Genomic DNA, 6,188 nt, shown 5'->3' with positions numbered 1-6,188 from the left:
ATGTTTCAAATTTTCCATAGCAGGACTGTTAGCAGGACTGTTCAAAAGCCAAGGAGCTAAAACCAAACAAAAACAATAAGGGCTCATTAGATGGGATAACTTAGTGAATGAGCCCTAAGTTATAAAAGACCAACCAGCCTTACATACAAAAGCAAAAGCAAAGGATGAAGATAAGATTCAAACAATGGCTACACTTACTAGGTAAGAAATCCGTAATACAAAAAATTTGTATAGCAAAATTGGCAAAGTGGCAAGAAAATGAGATGTTCCATTTATTATTCCCTTTCAGGGCTTCAAATTCAGTGAATTAACCAGAAGGAATAAATTTGATAAGGCTAATGCAATAAAAAGTCAGAGTAACAGCTATCCCATTAGGGCCATTATCACCCCTTTTCTTGGAACCCCACAATCCACTGGAATAACTGAAAGCCTCTCATCCAGAAACAGGCCCCGACCAGACCAAGACAGAGAAGCACCCAACTAATACTACCAGGGAGAATGTTAGAACTAAATTTCTAACATCCATCTCTTCCCTTGTGGCTGATTCCTGCCATACAATTGCGTCCCCCCCACCCCGAAGGCAAAATAAATGTGTAATAAATAAATAAATGTAAAAGAAATAAAAGACAAGAAATCAATCAAGACTGCATCTTTTGTAACACTGTTGCGAGCCCACAAAAGACAACTGCAAAAAATCTCATACCGGTGGGATACTATTTTCTTTTTCTCCACCACACACACAGGGGACTATTACTGCCATCATTAGCACCGACTAAGAACCAAGAAAATTCAAAGGAACTGGCAAAGGAATATCCTTATTAAAAACTCAGTGGGTAAAACGAAAGGAAGGACATTTTGCTATTACAGTGAAATTCCTCTCAACACTTTGCTTTTCAATCACACCATTCTTTTACTAAAATAAAAATAGAGAAAGGTTTTTAAGAGCGAGTTTCTGCTGAGACTAGGCACCTGAGAGTTTCCTGTAAGCCGTTCCAAACACTGCCTAATGCTGATTCCCTGCACAGAGTTAACATCTTTGACTGTCTAATGTTATAAAGTGAAAAGTGCTAACACGACTTGTCATTCTCAAGGCCAATTTGTTCATCAAAATTAGCACAAGCCCAAGCCTGCTGTCCTTATTCGTATTTGGAATCACCAGCCACTTATGTGTTGTCCCAGCAAAATTAGCACAGTTGAAGGATTAGTCAGGATCTAACCCCAGAGATAAAAAATTTGTTTAGAGTAAATGAAATACAAAGAATAAATATTCAAAATGAGTGATGAAAGATATGTTTGTTATTCCCATTTTAACTCCAGGGCAATGAGTAATTTCAGTAAGAACTTCTCAGTGTGATTTTTATCGTTCAGTATTTTAAAAATTACTACTGTGCATCCTCCATCAAAAGTTGGGATTGGAAACAGTGAAACTTAAAAAATGTGCACTTCAAACATGTATGTAAAACGTTATTCCCTTAAATTATGCTATTACTGATTTACAAGTAAGTAAGTAAGTAAGTCTGCAAAAAGCAGTGTCAGAATTTATGAACAACTTTGTATTGTTCAAGGATTTAATGACACACGTTCCTCTTCAAATCACAAAGTTTCACTTTCTCATATCTGGGTTTTATCCTTATGCATGCCTTTCAATGCAGAGAGTAATTTTTCCTTCAGTTCACTTCTTACTCATAAGTGCATCACCTCATTAATTTCTCATTTAATTTACAGCATGTGAGAGGGCATACATGTAAGCTAATGTCTCCATACAGTTTATGCAGAAGTCAGTAAATCAAACTGGACTACACTACCTAATCTTGTCCCCACATCAACTCAGATAGCCCAGGCTAGCCTACTGCTGATGGGGCATCCTTAGCTCAAAGCCTTTCATATCTACTTCTTTCACCTCTACTTCCACCGGGCTGGATCAGCTAGTAGAGAGCTGCGCACAGGCTGGGCTAGATTTCTTGCCAGGAGTCCCATGGCACCTTGCAGCGTGGCAACCGAGCCGCGCCGACTCTGATTTACAGTATATGAGAGAGAACCCTGCACTCCCCAGTTTCTCTGTTGTGGTTCTTCCTTATACCCTGTCAGCATCGATACTCAGAGCTGGTAAGAGTTACTTGTGCTATTACCCTGTCCGCTATCACCTAACTCAAATATAGATGTCACGAAGTTAAGTAGGTCAAGTTAATAGACAGAGCCCCCTTAACTCCTCCAGTAGATCTGACATCAAAGACCAGATACATGCGTGCCATACCATCTTAAGGCCAGATTGTAATTTTTATTTGGAAGCTGCCCACCCCCGATGGCTGCGGCTCAGTCAGGTAAGCCAGGTGGCAATGCAGTAGCAGTGGATATTTACCAGAAGCTTTGCAGGGGTTTATACCCAAGTTGTTAAAACTGGGGTCTCCAAAACTGAAGACTGACCAAATGGACATCCCAACCCATGCTGGAAGTAACGATGGTGCATGTGCCATTTGAGCATGTATAAGCATTAACGACATTTTGATGGAGCATGGGGAGAGAATCACAAATATGACCACAGAAGTCACTGGCGTGCTGGAGGTCTGGACACGCTTTGACTTTTAGGAGAGAGTGGTGCATGTGTAAGCTCTCATATTATCGCCAGAGACCAAACCTCTCCTTGCCAGCCTGGATCCACATAACCTTCCCGAGATTCAAAGAGCGCACTTACATACTAATATTCTAGCAGTTGCCAGAAAGTAAATTAATGGTTACCCGGGCAATCAGAGGAAGACAACACTACTCACTATGTCCATACATACGTAATACAGTTAGCAATTTAACTGCATGACATTTGTATTATTCTCCAAATACGGTGACAATGAATCAATGGACTGTTTAACTCAGGCCAATTTGTCTTCAAAAGTCACATGATTTATCATGTGTGAAACATCACACCATGAGGTGTTACAATCTGTACCACAGGTAGATTATAAATAAAGCTTGCTAAATAATGGGCAAAAACTAAAAAGTAATATTAAGGAAAATGCAAAAGATTGCCCTCAAGAACACATTTTCTTTCATAATCCTTATAATCCGTATTTTCTTGCATTCCTTCTTCCTGCATTGTTTCACTAATGAGAAATGAAGCAATATATATGATTACACTGAGTGAGCCGATATATTGCATCCCAATCATCAACTGCATAGTGTGGGAGAATAAAGGTAAGCCCTTCCATACACGTTGATCTTATGTTGCCCTCATGCTAAACTGCTGTTCCCACTGACTTCTCACGCTCATTCTGCTGCTCGTGCTGCTTCTCTAGTGAAGCCTACACATCCAAAGCAGCCTCGGGAAGAAGTCTAATCATAGCCTGCTCCTACATTCAGCAGAAAATCCTCCAGCCACATTCAGTGCCACAACCTGCAGCTTCACTGTTGGAGCAATCCTCAGAACACAGCACCGATCAATTACTTTGTCATCCTCCTTTATGATAAAGGGACACCAAAGTACTCCTCCAGCAGTTTCTCCTCCTTCTCTGCCACCTGCTCACTGCACTCCAGAAGTAGCTACTGCAGCAGATTGTATTCAGCCTATTTTCTTTTTGCCTAAAGGCGCTCTCACGTCTCGCTGATCAACAGTAGCATCATGGTACTGTGCCCATCCACGATCAGATCTGACAACCCTGAAAAGATGTAATCATGAATCACAATAAAATACAGGCTGCCTCAGAAGATGTGTCAATGCCATTTAATTTTTTTGTGAAAGGAAAAATGTCTATCAAAATATAAGATATATATGCACGCTGCACTCTCCCATCCCTATTTCTTTGCACGTTTCACAGTGCTGGACTTTTACTCATAATTTCTGCTTTGCAGACTTGCAGAAGTACAAATCAATGAGTTCCTTCCCATACTTGGACTGCCCATCACGTTGCTCAGTTCTGGACTATATGTGGTATGCAAGAGAAAAGGACGGATTGGAAAAAAACAGTTTCTCTTACTTTTAACTGGTACTTTTTAGGGAAAAGCTGAACACAGTAAGATGCCACAACTCCACCTTATGCTGTCCACTAACTTGCCTGTAAAAATACTCTTTCTTCCTGCTCCCATTTACCCTGTCCTCAAAAAGTTCCAGTTTCTAGTTCCATGGTGTTGTTCAATGTATTGGCCATGCAAAATCCCCCATGTCTTGTAGCTAACCAGCATTTGCGTAGACAGTCTCTGGATAAAGCTCTGTGGCCTGCGATAGGAAGGACATCAGCCTAGACAGCCCCTTCTGGGTTTAATCCATGAAATTACTGTCTTCAGTCAAGGCTTCATTCTAACAAGATTATTTGAACAATTTCCATGGACTGAGTTCTTCTTTTCAAACATTTTTACAAAAGCACCATTCATTGACCTATCCAACGCAGACAATGCAACACTAAAATTTACTGGAGAACATTAGGTAGGAATTAAAAAGCAATTTTTCAATCTTATAAACTAAACACCTGTATTTTTAAATAAACAAAATACCATTTTAAATCCTAGATTTTATGTGGTATTTTTCTTTCCAGAAAAAAAAAAAACATCAAGAGCCAATTTACTAATCTTGAACTAAAATGCCCTGTAGTTACCATTACCTGCTTTGGTGTGATCCATATAATCCCAGCTGCAAAGCCTTAGATGCACACAAAAATCAAGCTCATGTTAGAGGGGCCAGTGACAAACCTAAATGTTTGAATAAAAGAGGCATGAATACCTGTGGCAACAAGACTTGTAGAAGTGTCATCTACTTGTCAAATCTATAGGTTTGCAAAAGGTTGTAGTATCTGTAACATTCTTGCCGGCTTTATATTTCTGCATGATTTGATTTTGAAATCCCTGCAAAAAGTGCTCTAGCGTAATCTGTATTGCTATAGCAAAGCTCAGTTCTTCAGAAGAAGCAGCTGCTGTATTTTCTGGAATAAACACACAAACCATTTTAGAGACTTGACCCTTGATTCCTTCATCTCAGTACTTCTACTGACTTCAGGGAAGTCTCAGTATATGAAGAACACACAATGGGCTGTGATTCCACAGCCTTGAGCTATGCAGGCTGTTTTTCAGTCACATAAAGTCAAGCAGCCTCCCCACAGCTGTGCTGTTTTTATATACCTGAAAGACAATTTCAAAAATTATCATGGTCTTACTAGGGAATTTGGATATGCAGTCATTACTAAATTGCCATAAAGTACCGTATTACCAATTTTGTCATTACTGAACAGCTTCAAGACACACAGTATCTTTGTGCTGCATCTCTTCTCACGCTGTAAGAAAACAAGAGCACATGAACGACACTAAAAATGAAGCCAAGTGTACTGCTGAGAAACTTAGTATTCTCTTATTTCTAGGAGAGTTATAGTGTAATTCTAAACTGTAGCATTCAGCATGTCTCCTGAGTTTCCTTGCTGAAATACTGCAATGGAAATTTTACAGCATCTGTGTTGCTTTTGGAAGCCATCACCTCACATCTGCTGTCTCTGTAGTGTAGAGCTTAAGTTCAGCGAAAAAAGGTACTTTGTAATAGGCAATAGGAATCCTGACGGGGCGGTAATTTACAGACTCACCCAGCTCTCCTGACTAGACCCACTCGTTTTTGCATTCTGTAGAGATTTTTAAATAAGGTACTCTTCAAGCAGCCAACAGCGTAACAGTCACTTCTTAAAATGGAGCATCACATCCAGGACTGGAAAGAGACTTTTTAAACCTCTGTCACTCACGGAGATCTCGGCCCGATGACGGGTTTTTCATTCCGTTTTCTTCACCGGACATCGTTCAATCTCCTAACACTTTTCAGTAGGGTATTAACTACATTAGCACTAAAATAACCATCTGCTACTTCTGGAAAAGTTCTGGTTTTGACCAGAAATAGTAATACGTATGTAGAAGGGGAACGGATTTCACAGCCCGGGACGTGAAACACGGAGGAGCACGGCCACGTCCTCCAAGCACTTCTCTGTCGAGCCTTCCCTCAGGTGGGCGCTGGGGTCGAGAGAGGGGTTTTGCAGATCACCGCAATGATTACAACACTAAACGTGTTTATTGCCCCATTATTGCCCATTTCCTCCTAACGGGGTAATCCGCGTGTTCATTTAAATAGAGAGACAGGCAGGAGCGGAGAGCATCCTGTTAGCACAGCCAACAAACTTGGGATCGCTTTTTTGCTTTGCCTCGTGCGTTTAATTTCCTCCCGCCGCCCGCGC

The sequence above is a fragment of the Aptenodytes forsteri genome, unplaced genomic scaffold, assembly GCF_000699145.1.
Source record: "Aptenodytes forsteri isolate BGI_AS27 unplaced genomic scaffold, ASM69914v1 Scaffold257, whole genome shotgun sequence".
Taxonomy (NCBI): Eukaryota; Metazoa; Chordata; class Aves; order Sphenisciformes; family Spheniscidae; genus Aptenodytes; species Aptenodytes forsteri.
Note: the sequence above shows the minus strand (reverse complement) of the source record.